This window comes from Delphinus delphis, chromosome 12 (genome assembly GCF_949987515.2).
Source record: "Delphinus delphis chromosome 12, mDelDel1.2, whole genome shotgun sequence".
In the NCBI taxonomy this organism is placed as follows: Eukaryota; Metazoa; Chordata; class Mammalia; order Artiodactyla; family Delphinidae; genus Delphinus; species Delphinus delphis.
The window spans coordinates 84,110,051-84,122,036 of NC_082694.2; the positions used below are offsets into that span (position 1 = coordinate 84,110,051).

At 51.9% G+C, this 11,986-nt stretch overlaps 1 long non-coding RNA gene across 1 annotated transcript; it reads right to left on the minus strand.

Moving 5' to 3' along the window:
• Positions 1-380: 380 nt before the first annotated feature.
• Positions 381-9,250, minus strand: LOC132435529 (uncharacterized). The gene is made up of 3 exons (XR_009521566.1): positions 9,209-9,250; positions 1,669-1,762; positions 381-395 (listed from the first exon to the last, which is right to left on the minus strand). It is a non-coding gene; the product is annotated as an uncharacterized lncRNA (long non-coding RNA).
• Positions 9,251-11,986: the final 2,736 nt, after the last annotated feature.

Sequence of the window (11,986 nt, forward strand, 5' to 3'; positions counted from 1 at the left end):
CTCCGATCCTGACCCACTGAGTCAGAACTTGCAGGGAACCAGAGCCACTGGTGACTGCACAGCAAGGCCTGCAGCCAGCGCCAGTGACAGGCCACCCCACCCTCCACCCCGGGGGCTCTGCAAGGAGCCAGGAGCACAGGTGTGTGAGCTCTCCCGGCTTTTGACTTTAAAATAGCGTCTTTGCAGAGCAACTCCTAGCATGTGAATCACAGGGTGGACTTAACAGCACTGCCCTCCCTGACTCTCACCTTGACCAGCAGGGCAGGCACTGTCCTTCCCGTTTTGCAGAGGAAGCATTGAGTGCAGAGGTGAGCCGGGCTGCAGGGCCAGGTGTCAGGTGGGGTCAGGCCTGAACCCCAAGGCGCCCGTCTCTGTCCCACGAGGAGTGGGAGTGCCTGTGGACGGGGAGGGAGCAGGTGTGTGTGTGGGAAGCAGGCCTGGGATGTGCCGGGCACCGCGGTGCGGCTGTGAGTCCCACATCACAGACGCCGGGCCGGGGCCGGGCTCGGGCAGGGGGTAGAGGTCCCCTGGCTGAGACCGCAGAGCCTGGGAATTGCGGGGCTGGGACTCCCACCCTCCAGGCCCTCTTCCCCGCGTGGCGAGGGGCATCCCGCAGCCCCCTTCACTCCAGCGCAAGCCTGGCACAAGCCCTTTCACGGCCTGGTCTCCCTAAACCCTGCAAGACCCTGCGGGTTGGGCCGCAGCGTTCTCCTGCCTCACCTGCCGGAGACTGCCCTGTCACCCATCCTGTCAGAACAGCCAGGAGGCGGGAGCCAGAACCTGGACCCTGGCCTGTCTGACGTCAAAGGCTCATCTCTGTCCTGAGTTACTGCCTAAGGCTTTCTGAAAGTGCATCAAATCCATTTAATTATCTTCCGGAGAAATGCTTGCTTTAAAAGAGGAAACATTGACAATGAGTATTTTACAAGCGTTCGAAATATAACATTTCGAAATAAAATATTCTGCACCATCCTCACCGTGCCTTAGGGTCCCCTTATGGGCTGATGGTTGCCGATAGGAACAGAAGCCCGTGCCGCTGTCAGTGGGGTTTGAAGTGCTGAGGTTGGAACGGCTCTGAGTGCGGGCGGTCCTCGGAGCAGCGTACCCCTTGGGGAGCGCCCGAGCACTTGGAAGGAGCCTGCCTGGGGCCCCAGTACCGAGGCCATGGCCGGAAGTGTGTGATGCAGGGAAAGTGCAGAACAGACTGGGGTTGGAAGGGGAGATGTACAAATCTAGGATTGGTGTCTTCCCCGGGAGGGACTGTCATTTGGAAGCCCAGTGAAGGGGGTTACTCCATCACACGCACGGCACACTGCATTTTCACGTGATTATGCCTGGAACAGGAAACATGTAGGAAGCTGTTTTCATAGTTTTCTTTATTAACATTTACATGAGTTATGGAGCACGCAAACAGATCTGGCAAAAACATGTCAGTAGTAAAACAACAAAGCTGGTTTTAAAGAGGGAAGTGACTGGCTTGTGAGTAATCATATCTTACCTCATCTGGAAAAGGAGACAGGTTTTCCAAGCTCAGACATGCAGCCAGTGTGAATGGTGGCACAGATGAAATAGAGCTCAAAGGCAGGTACCCTTCCATCCACTCATCCATCCATCCACCCACCCATCCACCCACCCATCCATCCATCCATCCGTCCGTCCAGTACTTACTGAACACCTACTGTGTACCAGGCACTCTTCTAGGAAATTAGAAATCATCAGTGAACAAAACAGAAGAACATTCTGACCACCAGGACGCTACATTCTAGAGGGGAGAGACAAAGAAATGAAATTGGTGAGTAAATCACAGAGGTTATTATAAGACGGTGAAGACTGGCAATAAAGCAGGGGTGGAAATGAGCAGTGCCCGCAGCAGGGGACGAGAGTAATGGTTTCGATGGTGGTCCTGGTGGGCTGCATGGAGAAGGTGACATTGGATCAGAGACTTGAAGAAAGCAGTCTCCCTGCTTCCATGGCTGGAACCTGAGTAAAGGAGGAGAAGGCCGGGTCCTCGTGAAGCCTGCACGAGGGTGTGTACCTGAGCCCGACAGCACCCCGAGAGGAGCTTTAGGGGCTCTGTTTTAGTGAGTCAGAAGCTGAGACTTAGAGAGGCTAAGTAACAGGTCTGAGGTCGCAGAGCCACTGGGTGCCAGGATTAGGGAGTAAAGACGGGGATGATGGACACACTGTATCTGAGTCTTTCAGTCAAGTATGGGAGAAATAGTGAGGAATGTTTTTCTCAGGTGGAAGAGAGTAACAAAAACCCACAGGCAACATTTTCATGTCTGCTCAGAAATTGAGGGTCATCTAGGCAGTGGTGGGACTTTGCTGTTTTGTTCTTGTAAGCAGAGCCAGGGAAAACCCAACTGGAATGATCTGGATGCTTCTGGAATATATGGGTTTATAGACCCCACCTTTACCTATCCCATAAGAATTTGAGGGTAGGGTGAGGAATAGGGCTGAGCCCTTTATATTTTTCCACAAGATTCCTGGGCAATCCCGGGATCATGTTTTAAGATATACTCCTGCGACCCCCAGCTTCTTAGCAGAGGTGGAAAGATGACTACGGAACCTGCATTTTAATTAAGATGATTCTTATGGCCATAAGGTGATTAGAAGTGGCCATTTTATCATCCCATGAAGGGTCTGACTTTTGGGGACATTGAAGGAACTGTAGGAAATAACCACCCCAATTTACCATGTTCCATTTAAAAACACAATTATTCAGAGTCGAAATCAATTAGTTCATGACTTTTGAATGTCCACCACACAATACTGGAGAGGACAAATTAAAAAACAAAAACAAATGTATGCAATCATTTAGTGATCAAGTTCTGCTTGTCGGCCTTTTATTTAATATTATTTCTGTCTACAAGTGTCTTTAGTCCCACTCATTGCTCTGGCTCCATCTCCGCTATTCTCCTCTGTAGGCAAAGTTCTAGAAATTCAACGTTTACAGGACTTTGCTGTTTGGTGAGAGCCGTGGTGCTTCGGCCGCTTGTGGAATCTTGGCCTGACTCCGCTCCGCCGTCCACGCCCCGGTCCCTCCGAGGAGGGCCAGCCAGGGCCCCGTGTTTGCCCCAGCTGTTTTGTATCCCCTCCCCCCGGGGATTTCTCGGGGCAAGTGACTCAGCGTGACTCAGCAACCTGGCTTTTTAGGGGAGCCAAAATGTTCTGCCACCCGGCCAGCATATGGTAAACATTCACACTGCTTAGCAAAGTCATTGTAAATGAGACGCACCAGGGAAAAGGAAAAAGGCCCAGATTTCCTCACGCCCAAACTGGAGAGATCGGATCAAGGATGCAGAGGACAAGCTGAGAAAGCATCTTCCCCCTGGGGCCCAAGTGCAGAGCTGTTGCCCTGAAGATGGGTGGGGGAGGAAGAAGCAGTAACACCCTGAGTTTCCTTGTGGAGAGGGGTCCGATGGTAGTGTCTCCTCCTGGCTTGAAAAAGCAAACAGCCGGCCACGAAGGAAGCAGCACAAATGGTTTGATGCCACTGCCGCCATGGCGGCATCAGCTGTATTCACTGGGGGGAAGGTACCCTTTATTCGAAATTTTTAAGCTTAGTGAATCTCTAGCTTCTTTTCGTTCCCTTTTCTTTCTTAGTGGCGTGAAAGCACAGATCTTTAAAAAGGCCATCGGAGCCACTGACACTTGGCATTCTCTACAAATGGGATTTTGATGCTGTGAATCCTGCCAAGAGGGACCTTCTGGCATCCCTCCTTGGAAAGCCAGTGCGAGCTCTCGGACTGTTTCCCCTCGGCATTTCTAGGGTCATTGTGTTAAGCCTTCCGCTAAAGAACAGCCTTTGAAGCAGCTGGTTTGGGCCGGCCTCCTTGTCCTGGGATGGTTTCTCGGTATTTGGTGCTCACGTGACAGAGAACATACACTGGATTCCTCGCCTTTTAGAGTCCGTTGTTTTCTTCATCTGAAGTAGCTTGTTATGCTTTAGAAGGATTTTGCTTTTTAGGTCATAAAGTGGAGCTTGAAGACTGGAAGAGGGTTTTTTTTGTGTGTGCGTGTGTGTTTTGTTTTAATGTCTTGACTCTGTGTTGAATGTTTGAAGTTCCTGAGAGCAAGAGATGAGAGCCCGAGGTTGGCTTGGAGAGGTTTTGCAGGATGTCCAGCTTGTCCTAAGGGGGCGGCATTGAAGGGTCAGCCTTGGGCTCAGGGTTAAGCCCTGGTCAGATGGGTCAGGTGGCTTTCAGGCAGGTGTCCCCTCGCGTGCCGACCTGCTCTGGTTCCTTGAACGGCTCCTAATGCCCTTGTAATGTTCTCAGAGCATGAGCTCCCCGGGAGCAGGGCCTGGTTCATCCTTTGCACCCCTGTACCCCAATACCTACAACAGTGCGTGGCACAGGCCACGAGAAGGGATGGATGAAGATGCATTTGAAATGTTGGCTGCAATGAAAAATTCTCTAAGGGGAAAGTGGGGAGGGATAAATTAGGAGTTTGAGATGAACAGGTATACACTACTATAAATAAAATAGGTAACCAACAAGGACCTACTGTATAGCACAGGGAGCTATACTCAACATTTTGTAATAACCTACAAGGGAAAAGAATCTGAAAAAGAATATACACTACACATACATATATATGTATATATCTACATACATATATATACACACATGCATACATATAGTATAACTGAATCACTTTGCTGTACACCTGAAACTAACACAACATTGTAAATCAAGTATACTTCAATTAAAAAAAAAAGACATTCTCTGCATCAAAGTCCATTCACTGATTCTTATTTTAAAACAAGAGATCAGTGTCTTCAGTTGCCCCCAAATCAGTGGGAAAGGGGCAATGAGAAGGCCCGCGTGTACGTACTGAAAAATGTTTGCTGAGCAAGGAGTCCAGGGAGGAGAAGAGCTGAAGAACATGGGGCCGACACGGAAGTACAGGACATCCACAGCGAGGCACAGACTGTGTAACCATTTACGAATGGATTTTGACCGTCAGGGAATGCTACCAAATGTTTTTTTGATCCTGTCGGGATCAAGAGAAAACCAGTAATTGATTGCTTTTTAAAAAAACATGACACTCACATGGTCTGAGTTTCGTTTTGTTGTTTAATTTTTAACTGACAGTACCTCCTTTCAGTTTGCTTGTGGAAAGAAAATTGTAGTTAGAGGTGACCTGCTCTTTACCAGAGTACAGGGAAGATAGCATGGGGCTTCTCAGAGATGGCCCAATGTTTCTTCAACAGTACTGGCTTTTTCCCATGTGAAGCCCTTTGGAAACTGAAGTAAACGTCAGCTCTGATTTCTCCCCTCCGCCCCGCCCCACTATGGACTGGATGTTTGTGTCCCCCCCAGATTCATATGTTGAAGCCCTAACCCTAGTGTGATGGTGTTTGGAGGTGGGCCTTTGGGAGGTGGTCGGGATTAGATGAGGGAGGGGCCGCCATGGTGGGATGAGTGTCCGTAGAAGAGGAGGCACCAGGGAGCCTGCTGCCCCTACCCCATGTGTGGAGCAGCCCTGCAGAGGGCAGAGGGCTCTCCCCAGACACGGACTCTGCCAAGGCCACGATCTTGGATTTCTGGCCTCCAGAACTGTGAGAAAGAAGCGTTTGTCATTTAAGCCACCCAGTCTGTGGTATGTTGTGATAGCAGCCTGAGCTACCCACCCCTTCAACTCTCCCCACTCAATCCTGGGTCCCCGGACCCCTGGCCCTGGCCCCTCGAAGGGCTGTTCCCTCCGACCCCTCCCAGCAGCCCCTGCTTTCTGGGTTATGTCCAGACTCTGGCTGTCCCGAAGGCCCCGTGGGTCATGCCCTGGCCCACCGTCCAGCCTGAGCTCCTGCCCGACCTGCTTGCTGCTCTCCGGGACACCGAGTTCTCTCCTGTGCCAGGTGCGGGTGCCTGCGTCAGTCCCCCTCTCTGGGGCTCCCTTCATCCCCTCCCTTTTGTGGCCTGGCCCTCCTTTGTCGCTCAGTCTCAAGTGTCACTTTCCCCAAATCTTCCCTGGTCCACCTGGGCCCCCTCCCCTCAGAGCTACCTGCGCTGGGCTGGGCTGCTTCCCGGCCGAGTCCTATAAGCTCTTCAGCAGAGGGACTGCGGTGGCCTGTGGCCCTGGCAGGGAGCTTTCATCACAGACCCGGGGGGTGGGGCCATGTTCAGGGGCCAGAACTGTGCCCGTCTCACTGGGGCACTAGGGCAGCGGCTCTCAAAGTGTGGCCCTTGACATGGGCCCTTTGGGAGCATCAGGGATGCAAATTCTCCGACCTCACCCCAGACCCATGAGTCAGAAGCCCTGGGGAGAGGTCAGAGGTCTGTGCCGACAAGCCCGCCCGGGGGGATTCTGATGCTTGCCCAGTATGAGAGTCCCTGGGCCAGGGAGGGAATGATGAGGATACCTTGCAGCTCCTCTGGCAGCCTCCCCTGTCCCCTGTGCACTCAGGTTTCAACATAAGCGTCCAAAGCCACCCGAGGGGGACCCCTGTGTCCTGAAGGCACCCTCAGAGGATATAGTTTGCCACCCACAGCTTAAAACCAAGTGTTAACAAAGCCACGGGAGACCAGGCCAGACCAGATTTTGGAAGAAAGGGAGCCGAGTGTCCATCAGTGGGTCCAGCTAAAGGCTCATCAGCTACTGCTTTGGGCCCCTGGGCTGCTAGCCAAGCACACCTGACTGGATGGGGAGGGGGTGTTAATGGGCATCGGGTTGGGGAAGCAACGGAGCCAGAAGTGCTGGGTGAAAGTCCAAGACGGGAGCAGTGGACGCTGCCTGGAATCCTGGTGGGGGAGGATTATCAGGCCTGGACATTTAATCTGTTGTGTTCACGTACTCATAAAATGTTACTGCCGAAAAGGAACCCGGAAGGTCACTTTGTGCTATTTTTTTGTTTTGTTTTTGCGGTACGCGGGCCTCTCACTGTTGTGTCCTCTCCCGTTGTGGAGCACAGGCTCCGGACGCGCAGGCTCAGAGGCCATGGCTCACGGGCCCAGCCGTTCCGCGACATGTGGGATCTTCCCGGACCGGGGCACGAACCCGCGTCCCCTGCATCGGCAGGCGGTATCGGCAGGCGGACCCTCAACCATTGCGCCACCAGGGAAGCCCTCAGCTGCCTTTTCTTACTCATCTCTTGTCCTCCGCAGTGACTGTCACCAGGCAGGCGATTCTCGGTTAGCCGCTGAGTCGGTTGGTTTCATCCACCTGCAGATCTTGAGGAAAGGAGATCCTTCTACTCCGCCTGGTGCCACCTGCAGCATCTTCCAGGGACGCAGCACATCAGCGTTAGGGAATCTCAGAGTCGGTGGGATCCCAGGGATGGCCTGTCCACCTCGGGCGAAGTGACCGCTCAAGGGCACACGCATGGCCCTCGTGTCCGTCCCGGGGCCGGGGAATCTCATCCGCGGCACACAGCGCGTTCCTCCTCATAAACGGTGAGCGAGGGATGGAAGAACCTGCTCAGTTCTCTTCTTCAGCTGCCACTAGAGGAGTTTCTCAGACTCTCACATTTGGTGGACCCGCCCAGGGGACAAAAGACCCAGCCCTTCAAGGCAGCAGCTCCATGGGCCGCCCACCGCCTCCCTCTTCAGCCTGATCCCCTGGCCTGGTCCCTGGGTCCCTGCATCCAGCGTTCAGTCACTCACAACCATCCCTGCTCCCCGAACAGGCCAGGGTAGGCCACCCTGGTGCTTGTCAGCTTTCCACAGAGCCCCGTGCCCCCTCCCCAGTATAGCCTGGAAGATCTCTCATTTGAGACTTGCCTCTGCAAAGCCTTTTTGTGGCCTAACCCTCCAGTTAGAAGAGGGCTGTTCCTCCCTCGAGGCCCCATCCTACCTGGGGTAGATGGCCCCTGAAGCTGAAACAAGCAGGGTAAGCATTTGGCACGCGGCTTTTGCTAATTCTGCCTCGCCAGGGCACTGCCAGCTCCTTAGGGGTCTGCTTGGGACTTCTTGTTCCATGTTCCCAGCACCTTGCTCCTGCCAAGCACCTAGAAGTCCTCAATGAATGCTCACAGAGTGAATGAATTTATTTTTTTCTCAGCAGATAAGATAATGGATGAAAGACGCATAACCAGTTCACAGGTATCCACGACATCGGGAGAAAGTAAAGGACATGGATGTATATACTGAAGTCAGACCTTGACTGCCTTACTTCATTAAGTTAATTTAACCTAACTGACACACCTTCTACCTCTAGAAGGTTCTACATCGGGCTTGAGAAAGTCAGCACTCAGCCACCAGGTTTGCTGGCTAAATGGTGCCTTTGGACAATAGGAGGTCTGAGTGGGGGGCCCACACAGCCACTTGCGCATGTGATGCACAAAAAGCAGGGAGAGGAAAGTGCAAACACCCGTTAGCACCTTGTTGCTTTAATTAACTGACTTTCTAAGCCTGACGGGTAAAGATGTTAGTTGGCCATCACGCCTCTGATTTATTCATTTCCCAATAGCGAAACCACAGCCTGATGGGAAGCAGGTACAGTGTGACCTGTTAGATGATCAGCTTCTGCAGAATATCTTTTCCTGTTGCATTGCCCAAAGGTATGATGCTTTTGGAAATCTCCTTAATTTGGAATGTTATTGCTGCCATTTCAAAAGGGAGAGGGAAAACAAACGTTCCCTTTTTCATTAGTTTTAATGTCACTCCTCTAAATTAGTGGTGTCAAATAATACACTTCTAAAATTTATTTCTGGGGAGCACTCCTTATGAGGCCCTGAAATTTCTGACTCGTCACCTAAAGAAAATTGGCATTTTCAGAGCTAGTCCATGATGGACCAGGAAGTTGGGAATTTGCCCCAGGAGGGCTGTGCCGCGGTAATTTGCACTAAAATGAAAATCTTCATGTTTATCTCCTCCTTTCACCTATAAAGCAACTCTGGGGCTTCCCTGGTGGCACCGTGGTTAAGAGTCCGCTTGCCAATGCAGGGGACACGGGTTCGAGCCCTGGCCTGGGAAGATCTCACATGCTGTGGAGCAACTAAGCCCGTGCACCACAACTACTGAGCCTGAGCTCTAGAGCCTGCAAGCTACAACTACTGAGCCCGTGTGCCACAACTACTGAAGCCTGTGCTCCTAGAGCCCATGCTCTGCAACAAGAGAAGGCACCGCCATGAGAAGCCTGCGCACTGCAGCGAAGAGTAGCCCCTAAATGCCGCAACTAGAGAAAGCCCGCGCGCAGCAACGAAGACCCAAAGCAGCCAAAAATAGATGATAATAAATAAAATAAATATAAAAAAGAATCTTACCTATAGAAAGCAAGTCTGCTCACCAATCTCACTGGTTGTGTCTTCAATCAGGACAGAGCCTGGTTCTTTCCTTGCCTTCTGAAGGCTCTGAGCATTTCTCTCCTCTTGCTGAGTAGATGATCCTTTTGAAGAAAGTTTAGGGAATTGAGGTTATTTAATTGGGGGAAGGTCAGGAACGATTGAGGACCGTCTCAAGTGGCTATCAAGGCTTAGGGAAGGTGTCCGCCCACTCGTCTCCCTTTTTGCACAAAGCTACTCAGCTTCAGTTCCAGGAAGGAGGAGTGGCAGAGAGCCCTGCTGCCTTATGAGAGCTTTCAGCCAGGTCCTCATTCCTGATAGCCCCAGAGGAAACAAACGAGGTTCCAAGGCAAAGAGGCTAAGCTGAACTGCGCTGGGTACTTCAGACTCCAGTGTCCTTTCTGAAGGGGAAGCAGAAGACATTCTCTGTAGAGAAAACTCAGCCCTTCGGTTTTGTGAACCAGCTGGTGGGAATCTCCAGGGCGAAGATGTGCTGAACAGTCAGTGTTCCAGGTGAAAGGAGGCCTAAAGCTGGTGCCACGCAGATTTGCCCCTCCGCTCTGCTCCTGGTTGAAGGTGGGTGGGCAACAGCTGTGGCAGGGAGGATGCAGCTGGACAGACAGGAATACTCGTGGTTCTTAGCACCTTGGAGCCTAGGGGAGCAGAGAGGGCTCTGTCATCATCAGATGTCCTTGAGAAGAGGCTCAACAATGAAAGAACCTCTGCGCGCACAGTGGGATAGATGTGTCTGTCCCTTCTCCCATTCATTCATTCATTCATTCATTCATCTTGAGCATCAATGCTATGGCACCTACCAGAACAGAAGCATAGGAAGCAAAGATGAAAGGTGAGGCAGGTGAATGAAGGTGTATGTCGTGATGCCACATGGTGAGTTCTAGGAGAGAGGCAAGACTGGGGTGCTGGGAAGCCCAGAGCAGGGGCCTTATAACCTGGGTCATGGGAGACGAGACTTGCTGGGGAGATGGGCTTAGAAGATGGTAGGTGTGGTGTGCGATGGTGATAGCAATGCTGATGACAGTGGGGGAAAGACCTTAGATGGTCTGCCTTCTACGTACCTTCCTCCATTGGAGGTGGGCACTACCTCAAATTCCTTTAGGAATTTGAACACAGGGTGGGGGATTCAAGCCAAACAAGGGGACAAGGGCACCAGAAGGGGTCATTGAGGAGCTGGACCTCAGGCCAGGCCACGTGCTGGGGGACTCAGGAGTGCGGAACGGACGTTGCAGGTGCTCCTTGCAGGTAAATGCTTGACGTGGGTGGTCAGGGGTGACTTTGAAGCAGGTGGGTAACCAGGTATGACTCACCCTTCAGAGAGATCCCTGGAGCCTGCACGGAGGAGTGGAAGAGGAGGAACAGGTCAGGGAACAGGATTGGAGTGACAGGGGATTCGAGGGAGGGCGTGTCACCTACTCCGTCAGCCCCAGCCCTTGTCCCAATGAGGACACCGAGGGTCAGGGTGGATCTCAGAAATACAGCAGGTGTTTCATAGGGTTCCAGGGCAGCTCTCTTGACTACGAGGTGAGCTGGCTTTCCACCATGCCATAGAAACCCAGTGTGACCTTTTGTCCTCCCAGTTCTGTGATTTTTGTCTAAGTCTTCCCATCCAGCCCTGCAGGCTACAACTGGGTCTCTTTCAGGGTCACGGGAGGGAGAAACCCTTTCCTCTGAGCTTTCCCCTTCCTGTTCCGCTTCAGTAGACACTTGTAGGCTCTGAATGGAGAGCCCAGGCTCCTGGCTCACGTGGGTTGGCGGGTGGTTCTGAAAGCAAAGCGGCTCACACATGTGGCCAGCCACGCTGGCTGTGTGCCGGTCCCCAGAGAACTCTCAGTCCACAGCAGACGGGCTCTGGGCGGATCTCGGGTAGTGTGGCTTTCTGTAACCCCCAGGCTCTCCTGTGTTGCACTGTCTGGCCTTCGGGATGAAATGGATTCACTTTTACTGAAATACACATTTCAGTGTTTAGTGGCTTCTAGAAAATTTTGTTAAAAATGAGTTGAAATTGGAACCTACAAGAGAAATTTGAAAATCTTCCTTAAACTCTGAAAATAAGGTCACTTGGCTAGGACCCAAGAGTAAGAAACTTCATCCCCAATGATAATTATCTCGAAAAGCTAAGGAGTCAGTAATGATAGAAGAGAAAGGGTCTCGAGCAAACAGGTGACTGTTGGGAGGACATAAAGGAGGAGAGAGCCTGCCCCACAATTGGACGTAGTCCATCCCAGCCTGCCCCCTGGCTGTTTATCCTGTTTCTGTCTGTGCCTTTAGGGAAAGTGCTGGGCGCCACAAAGCTGGCCTGGCCTCCTCCCTTTTCCTTTGAAACCCGCAATCCTATTAATTACCAGATTCACTCCCATATCCCTTCTTTTGATAAGCCTGGGTTTATTCAGGCCAGCACTGCTCAGCTTCTGCAGAAGCCCAACCTCTTCGTAATTGCAACTTCCTGCCCGGCTCTGCAGCTTCCGGCAGGATGCGCACATATCCGCAGGCTCCCAGGCCAGCTTGAAGCCTTTGGCGTGCACGTTTGCCCTGTTCATTGGCTAACAGAGGAAAAGGGTATTGAACAGTATTCGGTATGAAGGAAAGCTTCCAGCTCCCAGAAGCTTCCAGCTCCCAGACTCAAGTTTTTCCAAAAGAAGGAGGGAATTTGTAGATGGAAGAATTTGCTGAAGGCCAAGACAGGAATGAATGAGCTTTTGGTTCAAACGATTTTCATGTATGTATTTTTTTCTCTCTCTCATT